This window comes from Diceros bicornis, chromosome 32 (assembly GCF_020826845.1).
Source record: "Diceros bicornis minor isolate mBicDic1 chromosome 32, mDicBic1.mat.cur, whole genome shotgun sequence".
NCBI classification, from domain to species: domain Eukaryota; kingdom Metazoa; phylum Chordata; class Mammalia; order Perissodactyla; family Rhinocerotidae; genus Diceros; species Diceros bicornis.
This window is the reverse complement of record NC_080771.1, coordinates 9312316-9331075: the sequence shown is the minus strand read 5'-3', so window position 1 is coordinate 9331075 and position 18760 is coordinate 9312316. Positions and strand designations below refer to the sequence as shown.

General features: G+C 45.9%; 1 pseudogene; it reads left to right on the top strand.

Moving 5' to 3' along the window:
• The window catches only part of LOC131396011 (liver carboxylesterase 1-like), a 34188-nt pseudogene extending 15828 nt beyond the window's left edge, over positions 1-18360 (top strand).
• The last annotated feature ends 400 nt before the right edge of the window (positions 18361-18760 follow it).

The following is an 18760-nucleotide window of genomic DNA, read 5'->3' as shown; positions in this document are numbered from 1 at the left end:
CTGTGGGGAACCCTGCAAGTGCCTCACAGTTGAGCAGAGGGTCAGCACTATTACTGTATTTTTAAAATATGTATTGGTTTCATAGTTGAATACTCAGAGGGAAACGTTTTTGTATCTTATAAAGTGGTGAAAAAAGAAAAGTATAGATAATCCTAAAGAAGAAAAGAGCCATCCATAATCTCATTATACAGGGATACTCATCATGGACATTTTGAGACATATAACATGACTTTTGTCATGTTTGACATGACTCACTCTATCTATCTATCCATCCATCTGTCTATCATCATCTGTCTATCTATCTATCTATCTATCTATCTATCTATCTATCTATCTATCTATCTACCTACCTACCTACCTATCTACCTATCTCTCTGCCTACCTATCTATCTATCCATCTAATTATCTCGGATTTCTTTAAACAAAAAAACCTTCCTTAACATTATAATACAACATAAATATTTCCCTACCCATTAAGCATTCTACCATAATTTTATTTTTTGAAGTTGTGTAGTATTCCATGGTAAGAATGAAAAGTAGCTTATTTACCCCAACTCATAATATTTGATCCTTGGATTATTTCCAATTTTTACTCTTTTAAACAGCAAGAGCATTCTTAGAAACCATTGTGTGCCTCCATGATTATTTGTCTTAGGATATATTCTGAATAATGGAAATACAGAATCAGAACTGTGTCTCTAAAGTGTGGCTGGGAATTGCTAAGTGTGATTCAGATACTTTTATTGTTAAAATTAGTGTGTGCCACATGTGTCCTGTTCTGCCCCTCACTCTGTGCACCTAGGTTCCTCCAGTTCATCCAGGTTTTCTTGTGGAAGCTGGGTCCCAGGGTCAGCCAGGGGAACAGGCCAGGCCCGGTGAGGACGTGTCTTGTCCACTGAGCCCCAGGGTCTCCAGGGGAATGGTCCAGGGCAGAGCTGTGGATGGGGGTAGCCCTTGAAGACCCCTTCCCGTGAGCATAAACTCTCTTCCTCTCCCTCCACTCCCAGGTGTTATCTCCACTGGCCAAGAACCTCTTCCACTGGGCCATCTCTGAGAGTGACGTGGCCCTCATTCCTACCCTGTTTAAGAAGGACTCGAAGGCTGCAGCGCAGGTAGGTCTCACACTGGACCACCCCTGCACCCTTTGCTCTGCTCTCCTGGAGTCTTCAGGGGCCTTTCCTGCCATTGGATCCAGCTGACATCCTCAAAGAATCACAGAAGTGAGAGTGGCTGAGCAGGAAGGACAAGGAGACCCCTCATCCAGTCTCCCAGCTATCCAGCTGAGCAAACTGGGCAGAGAGTGGCAGCAGCTTGTCAAGGTCAGAGAGTGGTGAGGGCAGAGCTGGAACTCAGGGTCATGACTCTGCACTGCCAGCGCAGGGCACTGTCCACTGACCATACTTCCCAACGTGTGCCAAGGGGGGTGCTGGGCCAGACAGTGGGCAGTGGAGTGTCACTGTGTCTTGTCTCGTTCAGGGTCTGAGTTCTGGTGAACCCGCCTCCAGCCTGTGGGCCTGGAGTGGTCCCTCTCTGAGGACCTTGTGACGGGGTGGTTCCTGGAGAATTCATTCACTGGTTCATTTATTTATTCATTCATTCACTCAGCAAATAATTTTGATATAGCCAGACATCTAGCAACCTCATGAAGCTTCCATCCTAATGGAAGAGACAGGTTAATGCTTACATAATCACACAAATTATAAAATTATAAAATGTAGACAGTGACAAGAGCAATAAGGCTGAGGTACCTGAGGTCATAACAGAATCCAAAAGGAACACTTAGTCTAATGAGTAGGGGAAGGTTATCAGGAAAGGCTTCCTGAAAACATGATCAATGAGTTGAAGTCATGGGTATGAACAGTTATTTACTTGGTGAGAAAAGAATATTCTAGAAAGAGGGAACAGCATGTGCATATGTTCTGTGGCAGAAGGAAGTACAGAGTTAGCAAGAGAGAGAAACGCTGATGTGGCCAGAGCAGAAGGAACAGAGGGAACCTGGAGTGAGCTGAGGATGGGGACACTGCAGGGGCCATGCTGCACAGGACCTTGTGAGGACTTTGTCTTTATCTGGAGGCTGTTAGGAAGCCAAGGAAGAGTGAGCAACAGGCGGCTCTGCTGAGGAGCGCCCACTGGAGTCAGTGATGTGGAGTGTTTGGTAGGGCTGTGAGAGCTGGTTTCCTGGAGTGGTGGGGGCATCAGCCAGACTTAGAGCGGCTGGAAAGTAGGAGAGGAAAGGAAGACACCAGCAATTTTTAGAACTTTTGAGAGGGATTTGCAGAATTCTTTGGTTGTAAACAACAAAAGCCCACTTGACAAGACTTAGTTGAGAAGAGGTAATTTATTTAAAGGAAACAGAGGTGGAAGAGATGGGCCTGGATTTCACTATCAAACTGGAACCAGAAATTGCCAAAATTAAGGGAATCTAAGACTCTTATTCTTGCTCCTTCTCTCTCTCTCTCTCCTCTACTTCTCTCTGTGCCTTTCTTTTTTATTCAACAAATACATACTGGGCACTGATTCTGTGTCAGACACTGTCCTAGGCTCTGGGGAGCCCTACACACTCTCCATGGCCCCACCATCATGGAGCCTGCCTTCTCTCCATCTGCATCTTCTCCTCTGGTCACTTTGTAAGTGACTTTCCAGATGCCAAATGGCGAGGAAGTGGATGAGCTGAGATTTGAAACCAGACAGTGTGATTCTGGACTCCATGATTTTAAGCCCCACTCCATGCTGCCTCTCCTTATACGTTCAGCTCTGAGATCACTGTGCCCATTTTAAGAGAAATAAAGTAACAGAGACAGAGGATGTGTAATTGGCATGACCGGGACCAGGACCCACACCTGCTGGTCTAGCACATTTTCTGTCACCTACTCTGCTGCTGTTAGAAATTGAGGTTGGGATGGAACACCTCTTATTGACCAAGGGAAGGGACATGGCTCTTGAATTCTGCTGTCACCTGTGATCTCTGCAGAAAATTGCCATCATTGCTGGGTGTAAAACCACCACTTCGGCTGTCCTTGTTCACTGCCTGCGTCAGAAGACAGAGGAGGAGCTCCTGGAGACAACGCGGAAGATGGTAGGTGCTTCCACTCTCCTGGCCACACAAGACCCCACCCTATAAACTTGGCCCCAGGCTTCATCATTTCAAACTACCTGTGACAGTGTCTCCCCTTGGGAGCACTGTCAGCCTCTGGATCTGAATGGAGAATTTGTTTTGTTGTTGTTATGAAATATCTCAAATGTTAGCTAAGTCAAAAAATAACGTAGTGAACAGTGATGTAATAATCCCCCAGCTCCTCAAAACTTAGTTTTCTCCATTCTTTTTTTCAGAGATTTTTTTTTTTTTTTTGGTGAGGAAGACCAGCCCTGAGCTAACATTCAATGCTAATCTTCCTCTTTTTGCTGACGAAGATTGGCCCTGGGCTAACATCCGTGCCCATCTTACTCCACTTTATATGGGATGCCGCCACAGCATGGCTTGGCAAGCGGTGCATCGGTGCGCGCCCAGGATATGAACCTGCGAACCCCGGGGTGCTGCATGGGAGCGCGCGCACTTTGCTGCGCGCACTTTGCTGCGCTACTGGCCCCTCAGAGATATTTTTAAGAAATTAAAAATTAAAACATTACGTATTCCCAAAGGTAACTACCATACTGAATTTTAGGGATAGGGATATTATGAACAAAGATTTTCAGGACAGTTGTCACAATTTGTCTTAGCTAATTTAGAAACTACCTCGATTATAACCCATGGTGGCTCCATTTTCTAGATTTTCTGAGACTCTACCTCAAGTGTGCTAGAATAACTATATGTCCACCCACTTGTCCATTCAACCAACCATCCATCCATTCATCCATCCTTTCATCATCTTATTATCCCTCTATCCATCTACTTATCCATCCAATTCATCTATATCCTTTCATCAATCTAATGTCAATTCATCCATAACTTTCATTCCTCAACAATCATTCTTGCATCATCCACCCATCATATATTTACTCTGTCATTCATCCTTTCAAATACAATGATCCATCCATCACCTATATGCTAGTTATCATCTACCTATCCATTTATGCATCCAATTCACTCATACTCCATATATTGACCAACTCCATCCATCCGTCCTTTCATCCATCCACCCACCATCCCTCCATACACCATCCATCCATCCATGCTATGTATATGGGGCGGATAACAGGGAAGGTGATGCAGACATGAATTGGATGTAGTCCTTGTGCAAAAAGACCCATCCAAGGAGAAAAACACTATATGCTTAAATGGGCTAAGTGTGGTGGGAGTATAGAGAGGAGAAACAATTATTATAGTCAGCAGGGATGCTTCACACAGAAGGTATCATTTGAGGATTGATGGATGGCTGTGGCAGTGGGTCATCACAGGGACAGACACCCAGAGAATACAGCATCTATGGCCAACAGGAAGTATTCCCTTTGTGGGAGAAGGGTTTGAATGTGAACCCAGGAGTAGCTTGAGCCCCTGGACTCTCTATCTGGACCCTGGGCTCCTGAGGACACTCCTGGATGCCCATGGAAAGGCCTTTAGAAGTGGACTCTGCTCTATTTCCATGGGGTGACTCCAATGTGGCCTGGGGGCTTGGATCCTGGTTTCTCTGGCTCAAATAAAGTGACTAACGTGTTCAAAGAATAAAAACATGACTGTTTTCTGATGCCTGGAAGTGGCAAATTTATTTCACCAATTCTCCATGTGGCACAAGAGGAACCAGCATTTAAGGGGAGAGCTGGTGATTTTGAGAAAACCCAGAGAACATAAGAGCCCATGTTATCCTTCTGAGATTTTCTGAGAACATGTGGAACTGTTTTCATGATTACCCACTGTCCTCAAAACACGCACACACACACACACTGGCTGGTATGGCTGCAACATATAACAGAGGGACCCTTACTGGTCACTTGCTGCATGCTGGTCCGACCTGTTAGCCACAGTGTAACATTGCAATCAGGACAATCTTTGTGAACATACAACATAGAGAAACATAGTGTTGGGTGAACTTCCATGAGCTTGTATGAGTCAGGACTTTCTAATGCAAGAGGATAAAACTCATCTCAAATTGCTTTGAGTAGAAAGAGGAATGCGTTGTAACAGACTCTTCAGGTAACTAAATGAAAACTAAACTACAGTTCAGGAGTAGATGGCTTCAGGCACGGCTAGATCCAGATGTACATATGATATTTTTAAAAATCTGTCTGGCCCCTAGGGAAGTTAAAGACAGCATCAGCCCTCTATATTTAGATCCTATCTGCTTAGTAACGCTGCTTCCCCTAATCCCAGCAAAAGTTTTGGGGTAAAATCTATTGAACTGACATAGGCACATGCTCATCCCTGAACTAATCTCTGTGGTCAGGAGATGGAGCACCCCAGGTCACACATAGATGCCTGGATTCATGGAGTAAGAAGGGAGAAGAGGGAGATCCCCCAAGGAAAATTGGGGTGTCATTACCTGAGGGGAACAAGAAGGGGAGATGGATGGAGGGCAGGGCAGGCACACCCATAAACATCTTCTCCAGAGCTCTCTCACCCGTCCTACATCCACACCCTGTGCTCAGGCCCAGGGGAGCCAGTGTCCAGCTTTTCTGCCAGGAAGCCTTCTCATCACATCCTCTGCCTTTGTCTTCAAAGAAATTTTTCACTCTTGATTTACTTGGAGACCCCAGAGAGGTAAGGACCTTTGGTTTCTGTTTTTGATTTTTGCTGAAGAAGATTCCCTCTGAGCTAACATCTGTGCCAGTCCTCCTCTATTTTGTATGTGGCTCACGGCCACAGCATGGCTGCCTGTGAGTAGTGTAGGTCCATGCCCCAGAATGGCATCCAGGCTGCCGAAGGAGAGCTCGCTAAACTTAACCACTAGGCCACAGGCCCGTCTTAGGACATTTGGTTTCTTGATTACAGGCTTTAAGTCTTGACAACTTTAAGCTCCATTTACATGTGAATGAAAGAATTCCCCCTGTGGACTCACAGTAACTCCCTGTGTTAACATTGCTGAGGCCCAGAGGCGGGCAGTGACTTCCTTGGGTAACACAGCCAAAAGCATCAGACATAGGACTGGAACTCCTTTCCCTGACTCCCAGTCCAGTGCTTCCTGTCACTAACTCTGTGTCCCTGGGCCCAGCCTACTTTGCCCACTTCTTATATACCTTTCCTGCTCCCTAAAATGCCCCAAAGGGAAAAGTCTCGAGTGAAACTTCCACTATCGGGAGGTGGAGATAACTTGATAAGGGGTTTCTTCAGGAGCCTTCATTGAGGGGCCCAGATCTTCCCCTGGAGACTGCAGGGTTGATTATCTGTATAAGCTGCACGGTCTGCAGGGCTGTCAGGAAGGGAGCCCAGAATCTCAGTCCTGAGGACACCACCCTCCTCTCAGCCACGCAGGAAACTCCAGCAGTATCCTCCCTATCTCCTTCCTCCTCCCCTCCTACCTTCCAACACATTTCCACATGCCAATGGCATTACCATCCTACATTCCTGTCCCCTCCCATCTCTCCCTGGAGATGGTAGCACTTATCTTAAGAGGTGTTGTGAGGATTAAGTGAGATTCATTCAGTCATTCATCAAAGATTTAATTAGCACCTACTATGTGCCAGGACCTGATTCAGGAGCTGGGGATATAGCAGCGAAACAGGCTAAACAGAGGCCATCCCTGCCTCCTGGAGTGAGGGAAGGGTCAATAAACAGACAAGTGAAATACGTAGTGTGTGTTGACAGTCAGCATTAAGGAGAAAAAGTAATTGGGAAATGGTGCTAGAGTTAGCCAGTTGTTTGAATTTACATGGCAGGGTCGGGAACGGTCCACGAGAAGGTGACATTTGAGATGAGTTCTGGAGGTGGAGAGGAAGCCAGCTGTCAGGGACACTGCAGGAAGAGTGTTCCAGGCAGAGGGAAGAGAAACTGCAAAGGCCCTGAGGCAGGAGGCCAGCGTGGCTGGAGTGGAGGGAGTGAGGAACAGGCCTAGGGCTGAAAAGGGAACAGGAAGTGGAGGGTGGTCCTTTATAGGATTAGGATTTTTATTCCAAGTGTGATGGGAAATCTTGGGAGGGTTCTGAAGAGAGGAGTGGGTGACCTTGGATTTCACAAATGGGCTGTTTGACTGCTGTGTTGAAATAGAAGGTAGGGAAGGGGCAGAGCAGATGCAGGGACACCAGCTGGGAATCCACTGCACTGCAGTAATCCAGGCAAAGGATCATGGCGGCTTGGACTAGCCCACAGCAGAGGGGGTGGAGAGAAGGGGTTGGTGCCTGGATATTCTTGAAGTGACATTTGAGAGAATTTACTAATGGACAGGATGTGGGGTGTAAGGAAAAGAGAAGGGGTGAAGCAGGCCCCTGGGCTTTTTGTCCTGAGCCAGGTGATGCACGAGGCCCACCCGGGGCAGCCACTGGCACCCACTCTGGACAGAGGCAATTCCTGCCATTCGCACGGGTGCTGGTGTCACTCAGTCCCCACTGGACACAGCCCTGATCGGGCCCTCGTTGTCTCTCCTGGACTTTCACCATCTTCCACCTCTACTGTCCCTCCCACTCCCGTGCCCCACGGTGCTGCCAGACTCACCCTTGTTGACCCAGGTCAGGGAGTGTCCCCCCTTCTTAAAAGGCTGATCTTCTTGACAAGACAAACCCCCTCACCTCCATGGAGTTATCCTTCAATACACATCTGAGTCCCTGCTCTGTGCAGACATTGTGCAGAGAACGTGCTGCACCATCTGCTGTCTCTCTAGTCCACGCCCCACAGCTTCCTCCAAGCCCAGGACTCTCGGGGTCTGAGGTTGCTGGGATTAGTCCTGCACAGTGACACCTCTGTCTCTCTGTTCACACTGTTCCCACTGTCTGGAACACTGTTCACTCCCCAGAGCCCACGGGATGGCAGGCACCTCCTCCATGTGGTCTTCCCTGTGTCCTCCTTCCAGAAGGATTTGTTCCTCTTGCTGGCCTCCTGGAACCCCCCTTTCTGAACTGCACAGCCTTTTGAAGAGAACAGTGGTGGCACCCACATCCTTTGCCCCTATTTTCAGTCACGTTGTGTTAGGATTTGGGCCCTTGTCCTGCTGAGTCAGATCACTTGACAGAACTTCCCCTGTGCAGCCAGAACGGGCTTGTCGTTCACTGATCCTTGGAGAGCAGATGCAGGTCCTGGAATTCACAGGGTCTCAAAGCCTGTGGGTTGCCCAGTTTCACCTGCCATCCAGGTGGGGAACATGGCACATGGAGCTGGTGGCCGTGTGAGGAATCTGTAACAACACTGCTAATGAACAACATCCAATGTTTATCCACCCCTTTCCACCTACCAGGTACTGTGCTGAGCATTTTGCGTGTGTTCAATCATTTAAGCCCCACAGCACTCTATCTTATAGATGAGGAAACTGAGGTACAAACAGGTGAAATTACTTTTCCAAGATACCAGCTAGTAAGTGGCAGAGCCAGGTCTCAAGGCCAGAGAATCTTGCTCCAAAATCCATGCTCTTAACAACTTCTGTGACCAAATATGAAACTTATCTGCCCAGAACCAGCTTCCCAGATGGTGACACATGGGTCAGACTCTGCTGAATCTCTGACATGTAAACATTTTTCATCAAAGGTAAAACCTGAAATGAAGACATTTATCAACACAACGTGAGCCCATCCCTGATTCTTTTTCTCCTGCTCTTCCTCTCTGATGGGGAGTCAGGTCTCGGTTTAAGCCCCTTGAGTGATGAGGAGCTCACGACCTCCTGGAAGCAAACCCCTCATCAAGAATAGCTCATGTTTAAATGCAGATACACAAATATAGTCAGTTGTTTTTAATTGTGATTCTGCATGTGTGAATTCACCTACTCACTGAAGTTTATTTGTTACCCAAAATCAATACTCGGGGCACTTCTGTGGTCATTCGCGGAGGTGTACCGAGGGGCAGAAAGTTTCAGTCGCGCAGTGACACTAACGTTCCCATCTGAGATCAAAGACGGCAATGCTCTGTCTTCCTGCTTCATTTCCCATACTATTAACAAGTTTCCTTTTCACGGTCTACTTAGTGCTACATTTTTCACACTTTTATGCTTTCAGTTGGTAATTTTGCTGTTTAAAATGGCCCCCAGCACAGTGCTGAAGTGCTCTCTAGTGTTCCTCAGCACGAGAAGGCTGTGATGTGCCCAACATGTGAGAAAATCGTGTGTTAGATGAGCTTCATTCAGGCGTGGGTTACAGCGCTGTTGGCTGTGAGTTCAGTGTTAATGCATCAACTGTGCAGCACATCCAGAAAAGGAGGAGGAAATTTGCCCTGAGGCCCCTCTGGAAATGCTGAAGTAACATCTGTAGCTGTGATGAGGCTGTGGAAAAGCGGCTACAGTTGTGGTTTCATGAGATGATGATGATGATAAAAATCGCAGTGGACGGCACTGTCACAAGGCTGAAGGACAGGGAATTCACGGTCACTTCACCCGAGGATGGAAAGTGTGAGCCCTTCTTGGCCAGTGTTTTCTTATAAATAAGAACTACAGATGACTAATTATTTGTAAGGAAGGTGTGTTACGTAAGGAATCTTTAAACACACATAAAACAGGGTTGTTGAAAATGTGACCAGAGGCTCCCAGGAACCTAAGCCTGTATTTCCCCTGGGGACAATGGCTCAGTGTCACTGATTGAAAGTCACAGAGACTTTACAGAACTAAACCACCACGAATAATGAGAAATGACTGTAGAGAGAGAGATACACATAGACATACATGTACTTCAATTTGAAATATACATAAATATGTACATATGTTTATATATCTGAATACTTAAATACATACTTATAAACATATGAAAATATGTATGTATACATATACATATTATGTATGTATGTATGTATATATATTCTGATTTGTTAGAGACTTGCCCCCATCTCCTGACCACTGCTCGCCCTGGGTGAAGTTCTGTCCTCTGGGATTACACAGACTTAGTCCCCTTTGTTGGGACCCTGAGTTCTGTGGTCACCACCCTGGGCACACAGGTCTATGGTTCTGGCCTCTCGCTCAGACAGGTGGAGATAGGGAGGCAGGTGTTCCCTCAAGAGAGCATAGCACAGACACTATGCTTCCTCTTCCCCAGAGTCATCCCTTCCTGCCCACTGTGGTTGATGGAGTGCTGCTGCCAAAGATGCCTGAAGAGATTCTGGCTGAAAAGACATTCAGTACTGTTCCCTACATCGTCGGAATCAACAAGCAAGAGTTTGGCTGGCTTCTTCCAACGGTGAGAGTGTCAGGACCTCTTAGACTCGCCTCCCCTGCCCTTCCTATCACCCTTCCCATCTCTGGTCACAAGAATTCCTCCTTCTCCAGACCCCCTCAGGGTCCAGGGCCGCTGTCCCCTTCACACAAGTTGATGTTTACACAGAAACGTTCTCCGGGATGGCCCGACTGTCACCTGGGTGTGTGGCCCTGGGGACCCCTCTCCCCAAACACTCTTTGATTGTTCTCTATCCAATCATCCTGAAATATTGATGCTGGGGGCCCTGTAGAGACAATCCCTGGGCAGTTAAGAAAACCGAGGCCTGGAAAGGGGAAGGAGCTCGGGTGTTAAGGAGAGTGAGGCCTGGGATCCTGCAGCCTCTCCCCTTGGGCTGGTGCTTTCACAGTTTCTCCATAAATCCCACACATGCTCCTAGTCATCTAAGTGGAAAGATTCAGAGGGGCTTGCTTCCTCTTGAGTTAAAATTGACTGCTAAAAGCTAGGAAGGGCTTTCCCTTCTGCCAAAGATAGACAAAGCTGACACTAGTTGATGTGGTGAGGACAGCTTTTATTCAGTTAACCACTGCAGTAGGGAAAAGAGTCCAGCGTGAACTGAACTCTAGTCCCTGAAACAGATGCTGGAGCCAATTTAAAGGCTGGATGTGATCAGGGAAAGGCTGTGGGGTGGGAGGAGGGTTTGTCCCTGTGACTGGTCCACCTGGATTTGTTAACTGGCACCTATTCAGAGGAGAAATAGACTCCCCTGTCTTCACGACAGGAGGCAGAAGTATAAGTTGAAGCAAGATGTCCAATGAAGTTAGGTCTTTATCCTCCCACAGGAACCGAGGGTGGGGGCGGAAAGAGAGAGAGAGATAGAGAGAGAGAGAGTCATCTCCTGAAGGTTTGCACTTCAAAGAGATGGCTCTCAGGTCCTTGAGGAAACAGTTGGGTGTTGATTTACATATCAAAGGGCAGAGAAAGGATTTGTAATTACAAGATTTCTAAAGGAACTGCTCTAACATGGGGTTCAGGGATCCATCAACCTATCTAGGTTTTGGCTAAAACAAACAGTAAATTCTCCTGGCAGCAGGGACCTTCTCAGGCAGGCAATTTAAAGGAAGCTGGGGGACAGGGTCTTAAGCTGCTAGAAGCCTTGTCAGAGTTTGGATGAGTCCCTTAGTGCAGAGGTTTGGATGGAGTTGTTATGTGCAGAGTTCTGCAGGTCTCACTTCAGAACAATTTCAGAGGTTATACTGAAGGACAAAAGCCATAGGGAAGGATTTGGGATTTCCTCAGTCAGCTGAGACTGGGAGGGCATTTGTGAGTCTGTGTCGTCTGCCCAGAGCCCTCCACTTCCACACTAGTCTGCCTTAAACCTTCCCTCTCTGTCTTGATGACCATTGTGGGGACTCTAGCCCGACACATATATATATACACATACATACTGCAAAGGACTGGGACAGCTTCTCTTAACATTTACTTCATCATCTTTGTACTCCTTGAGTTTCTGGATATAATAAGTCCTTTGATGCACTGATATTGCCCAGCTTATCAAAGACCCAAGACATGACAAGGGGACCTTCAGCCTGCATTGGTTTGGTCGGTAGGTCAGTTTTATTCTTTCTGCTAATTCCCAATGATTCACAATTGATTAACCATTGTTTTAACAGACGATGGGCTACCCGCTCTCTGAAGGCAAGCTGGACGAGAAGACGGCCACGTCACTCTTTTGGAAGTCCTACCCCATGACTGTAAGAATCTACGGAATCACAGCAACTGGCTGAGAACCAAAGAGGAAAGAGGCTTGCCCCAAATCACAGACAATTAAATAGAAGAAAGAAGACTGTTGCTGGTGGGTTGTACCCCCATTTTTCTGTCTTTCTCACTCACCTCCCGAGGTGAGGGGTGGTTGCATGGAATAAGAGGTTCACCATTAACACAAGAACAGAAGCTGTGTCGCTCACCAGAGGGTGGTGGTCACTTTCACTTTTGATCCATTTCAGGACATCCCTGAGGAACTGACTCCAGCAGCCACTGAGAAGTATTTAGGAGGGACCAATGACCCTGTCAAAAAGAAAGACCTGTTCCTGGATTTGATGGGAGATGTGATGTTTTGTGTCCCATCTGTGATTGTGGCCTGCTTCCACAGAGGTGAGTCCCAGAGGTTGGACAACAGACGCTGACCACACCAGCTTTCCTGTTAGTCCTGCCTACCCCTCAGCATAGACAGATATGTGGAAACTGCCAAGATTTAGACCTCTGAGTTCAATTCCATATGGCCTGGAGTGGGACACTGTCCTATTTTCTTTCCCCTGGTAGCAGACTCTGAGAAAAGGATCTGAAAGCAAGTAGTTTATTTGGTAGACAATCCCAGAAAACATCAGTAGAGGAGTGGAGAAGTGACATAGGAAGGAGAATGAAGCCAATCCATGCTGCCCTGTCAAGCTAGTATCCACAGTGGACATTGGAGCTGGGGAACTCTGAGAAACGAGCAGAAGACAGTCTCAGGGTTATCCTGGGTGAGCTGTATGGGAACTGGGGTACTTATCCTCCAACTCCCACTTGTCATTGGTTGAAGACTGTTCCCAAGGTTAACTTGTTCACAGGTCAATTTCCTGGAGCTTTGACCTGCTGCACACACGAGCAGAGTAGTCTTTGGTGGCCAAAGACCTCAAGCAAATAGTTATCAATGCCAGAGACAGCAGTCAGCTTGCCATTTGCACAAGTAGGGGATATGGTGAGGCACAGATAGCATGTGCTACAGGTACTCCTCATCTGAAATTATGATTACAAGGCAAATCTTGGAATGTGTGTCTTGGAAGGTGTTCAAAGTCAGAGCTAGCTGTAAACTAGTCTGTTAACCAGTGGAACTGGGGACAGAGTGAAGCAAAGCATAGGATCAGGAGGGTTGTTGTGGACCAAGAAAGTCAAGAAGAGTGAGCAATGGGAGGGGAGAAGACAGGTGGGCTGGAGAATGTCAGTGTCTCCAGCTGGCTTTTGTCCATCCTGATGTGTGCTGGGTCTACCACAGGACCTTCCACTTTGACCCAAGGGATGTGAGGTCAGGGCTGGATGAGCTCACCTAGAGAGGAGTTGTCCCTTCTGGGTGCCTTTTTGAGGTCCTCACAGGACCGTTCCTTTTCTACAAGCCCTCCTTCTTCTAGTCTGTAAGTCAGGAAATGGTTCTCTAGTCCAGACCTCTCCCTCTAACTGTGCTGGGACAGTTTTAAATTCAGGACCTTATAAGCCTGATAAAAATTAGCTATAGCTGACCTACTATGTGCCCAAGCACTCAGTACAGTAATGTATAGGTGCTGGTTACTGGTTCCTCCTCCCAAGGGTCCTGATGAAACTCTTCAGCCAGGGGCCCCCTGGGGTCAAATCTGTTCTTTCATAAACTTGGTCTTGTTTCTTACTATGTGCCTGAATTGTGGTATCCCTGTCTGCATCATCTCCTGGTCCAGCCGCACTGGAGTTGTGTGTTTTATCTGATATTTCATGACTTTGAGTTCAGGGTCTTTTGACAGGACTACCCAGATTTTATCAATGTTATTCTTTCATTTTTGTGTTTATCTCCCTTTTTGATAAAAAAGAACTTTTCTGAATGTAAAATTAGTATATAATAATATGTAATATCTTACAGTTGTAGAAAGTTTTGAAAATATGGGAACACATAAAGGGAACATAGATATCACTCATAACTCCTCCACCTAGAAGTATCTACTTAAATTTTTTTTTTTTTGAGAAAGACTGGCCCTGCGCTAATATCTGTTGTCAATCTTCCTCTTGTTTTTCTTTTCTTTTTTTATCCCCAAAGCCCCAGTACATAGTTGTGTATCATAGTTGTAGAGTTTTAGCTCTTCTATGTGGGACGCTGCCTCAGCCTGGCTGGATGAGTGGTGAGTACGTCGCGCCCAGGATCCGAACTGGTGAACCCTGGGCCGCAGAAGCGGAATGCGCAAACTTAACACGACACCACCAGGCCGGCCCTGCTATAAATTTTTGATATCTTTTCTTCTAATAATATTTCCATGTCTTACATATAATGTAAATATTAATTTTATATTATGTTTTTATTCCTATAGGCATTTCCTAGCTGTCAATAAAAACTCGTTGGCAAAAGCCATTATTTCATGGATTAAAATTTACTTTCGCATTTCTGTCCTGTTGGATATTTAGGCTGGCAGCTCATGTTTTGATGCCACAAAAACATTATGCTCAACCTTATGTGCATAAATCTTTAACCATGTCTCTAGTAATTTTCTTAGGATTGGTTTTTAGAAGTGAAATTACTAGGCTGTACTGCAGGAGCATTTTAAAGTTTTAAAGCATTTACAGATTGCAAAATTGGTTTCCAGTGTATAAGAGTGTGAGTTTCTTAACCCTTTCACTTGGGATAGTCTGTTTAAAAAATAAAAATAATGCTGCCAATTTCATAAGCCCTACCTCACCAAAAAAAAAAAAAGAACATCACGTTGTTTCAGTTTGCATATTTTTGATTACTGGCTCTCTCTTTGACTCTGCTTCTCTTATTGTTCCCAATTGTCATTGTCCAAGTCTGCGCCCTACTTAACTTTGAAGACTTGTGTTTGATTGTAGGAAGTTTATATATCTCAGAAGTTTAAGGCAGAGAGTTTTTAAAAAAACTTTAAAACATCCTAATGGGCAGCATCCTACACAAAAATAAGTTCTCTCATTCACAAAAGGTCTTTCCTCTATGGTTGTGTTCTGAATTCCTTTCTAAAACTTTTGGGTGGCAGAGGCAAAGATAATCTCATCCTTTTGGTGATTTCTGCTTGCCCTTGAAGCAGCTGTTTAACAAGTGGATTACAGAACCACAGGGGTTTGCTTCTTCCAAACAACTCCTCTTGCTAAACCAAGGGTACAGTGATGGGAGTGAGGGAGGCAATTAAGTAAATTACTCTGCATCTTCATGTCAGGATGGAATATATTGTTAAATCATTCTGTTGATGAATATTGAATCATGTGAAGAAATGATTATAATCATTACAAAATCACATATACAACATTGTCCCTATTTTATATACATAAAAGGGATATGTGCTAAAATATTAACAGATTTCTCTGCGTGGTGGGATTATATGTGATCTTTTTGTTCATTTTCCTTTTCTCTGCATTTTCTGCATTTGTTACTGTACCCAAGGGGTGAAAAAGGTGTCAAATTTCTCCACCACCCTGACTTGGGGCGTGATCATTAACTCCTCTGTGGGTCTTATGATCCACACAAAGTACCCATCTCCATGGCTGGGTAGCCCAGGAGTTAGCCCTGAAGCAGCAGCGATGGCAGCTCTGGGGAAGCATCAGCAGGAAAGCTCACATCTCTGGGGCTTGGAGAGGGAGGTGAGAGAGGAGGCAGGGGGAGGAGGAGAGGGGCAGGAGAGAGGCAGCTTCCTCCTTCCTCAGCCCCTCTTCTCTCTTCACCACCCCAACACTCCCCAGGCCAAGCAGGAGGCAAGACACGTGAGGTGACAGGGAAATAGGAAAGGCTGAGTTTGTGGTTTCCTGAGACACAAGAGACAGATTGTCCCCTTTCTGCATATGTTTGTATTTAAATATCCGCAGTTTCAGACCAGAAACTTGGATTTGCTTCACTCTTCTCAAAATAGTGGGAGAAACGCTGGAAATACTCAAAACTGAGCAGAATAGAAGACCCCAATTGGACTACAGATATTCTCCAAAGGAATGAAAACTAGTTCTCAATGAAATACAATAGTGTAAACTATGTATATAGATGTTGTTGAGCGTCAATGCATCTCTAGGCAAAGTGGTTAATGTGAATTGACCTGGTGCCCTTATAATAGTTATTTTGAACATATCCACCCAGAGTTTCAACATTCATTCATTCATTCATTCAATTTTCATTCATTCATGCAACAAATACCTGGCTCAAATCCAGATCCACCTCCAGCAGCTATACACTCTTAAGAAAGTCACAGAAATTTTCAAAATTATGTCTCTATTATGTTGATAACCCAGAGTTTCCCTCAGTGCCACATGTGTCCAGCACACAGCTGACACTCACAATGGGCAGCTGTTATTAATACTGCTGTTGTTGTGTACTCAGGACCCAGGTGTGCCACCAATTCCCTGAGTGCTCAGGGGACCCGGAGACCTTGATACCATCCAGGTGTGCGTCAGGTAAAATGAACTGTGCATGAATCCATGTCTTCTCAGATGCCGGGGCTGCCACCTACATGTATGAGTTTCAGTATCACCCAAGCTTCTCATCAGACATGAAACCCAAGACGGTGATAGGGGACCATGTGGATGAGGTCTTCTCGGTCTTCGGGGCCCCACTTCTAAAAGGTGATGGCCCTTTCGTGACTACAAACTTGGACTTTTGAGATCTGGGTTCAACTTTTGGTTTGGTGGTCTTGGGAAAGCTCTTCCTTCTCTCCAGGTCTTAGTTTCTGGAATTCGCGATAACAAGCTTGAACTGCAAAAGTTCTCAACCTTTCTCTTGCTCTAAGATGCATGATAGAGAATGTATATCCATGTGCCCTCATTCATGGTAACTCCAAGAATCCCGACCTAGGGGGTCAATGTGACAGGTGGTGGGTCACTAGCTGGCTCTGCTCAAGGGCTAGAATGCCCCCACCCACTTACCACTCACAAGAGCATATCAGAACTTGAGCTTGAATCAGGGCTAACCTGCATCTGTCTGTTTCCAAACATCTATCTATCTATCTATCTATCTATCTATCTATCTATCTATCTATCTATCTATCTATCTACCTACCTACCTACCTACATACCTATCTATCTATCTATCTATCTAAACTCATATCTTATTAAATTTCAAATATTTAGGAATATATTTAAAAAAAAAAACCTTTCACACATGTTTTCAATACCTTAACTATCAACAGTTACAGATGACTTGTACACACCTTGGGGCTATTTGTGACACACCAGTGTCTCTGGTCATTTCTTACCTAGGTGACTCCTGTTTCATTTTTTTTTATTGATATTTTAATGGTTTCTAACATTGTGAAATTTTGGGTTGTACATTTTTGTTTGTCCATCACTAGGTGACTCCTTAGTGCTATTGCAGCTCCATTATTTTTCAGATTCTATGTGTATGTGGGTGGGTGAAAGGGATTGTAAAAAGACCCAAAGGAAAGCAATCCTGGGAGGTTGGGTTGCTATATTTGAAACACCAGGGCGTGGCATTGTGACCCTGAAGACAGCTCATGGATTGACTACAGCCCTTTGCTGAGTTCTACATCAGCAGCTCTCAAGCTTAAAGTGCACATAAATTACATAGACTCTTCTTAAAATATAGCGGTTCACTCAGTAAGTCTGGAGTAAGTGTTCAGATTCTGAATTTCTATTAGGCTCTCAAGAGATGCTATTGCTGCAGGCCCATGAACCACACTTTGAATAGCAAAGACTTTTGTTTTCTTCCCCACAGAGGGTGCCTCAGAAGAGGAGATCAAACTCAGCAAGATAGTGATGAAATTCTGGGCCAACTTTGCTCGCAATGGATAAGTTTGATGGCAAAGATGGAGCAGGGCTGGGAAGGCATAGGGCAGATCTGTTGGGAAGGAGTAGCTTATAATGTTTGATGGTAATAATCCTGGCCCCGTGACCTCTGACATAGGAGCTCTCTAACAATGGACAGGCTGCCAGGAGATGGTGAGCTTCCTATCTCTTACGAGACTCTTGGCCCAGATGACACCAAGGGTTCCCTGAAACTTCAGAGGGTTGTGGGGACCACACAGTAACTTTGGAGAATTTCTATTTGATTCTGTTCCCAGGAACCCCAATGGGGAGGGGCTGCCCCACTGGCCAGCATATGACCAGAAGGAAGGGTACCTGCAGATTGATGTTACCACCCAGGCAGCCCAGAAGCTGAAAGACAAGGAAGTGGCTTTCTGGACCGAACTCCTGGCCAAGGCGGCAGTGGAGAAGCAACACCAGATAGAACATGTTGAGCTTTGAATGGGTGGCCCAGTCGGCCTCAGGTCCTCAGGGAGCCAGCATGGAGGTATTCTATAAAAGGTGTTTATGGGCCAAAGAGGCATCTTAATGAAGAATCTGGGGAATTGTCTGGTGAGAGTGGGCAGAGTCTGGTCAGGGGGAGTTTCTGTATCAGTGGCCTCAATTTTGGGAATAAATGTTCTTTTGGAGACCAAGTTAGTGTCTGTCTCATGGGCTGGAGAATAAGCCATCTTCCTTAAGAGAGAAAGATGAAGAGAGAGGGCACCATCAGCAGGAACGTGCCTCTGGTTGGTCTAGTGTGGCCTCTGGACAAGCAGAGTCCAGCAGGCTGGGCCCTGGGAGCTGCCAAGGGGGACTCTGGATCTGCTCCATGTCTAGGGGCCCACAACAACTTCCAACAACAGGATTTGGGGTGGCCAGAGTACGGTGTCCCTCTCCTCCACGTAGAGCTAAGTGTAGAGAAAGAGGTGGTACAGACTGTGATGTAGCTGGAAACTCAGAGAGGGGGAGGTGCCTCGGTGACCCAGTGGCACTGTTGTGTGGCCATTACTGACCCTTCCACAGGTCTACAATTCTTTCTTCA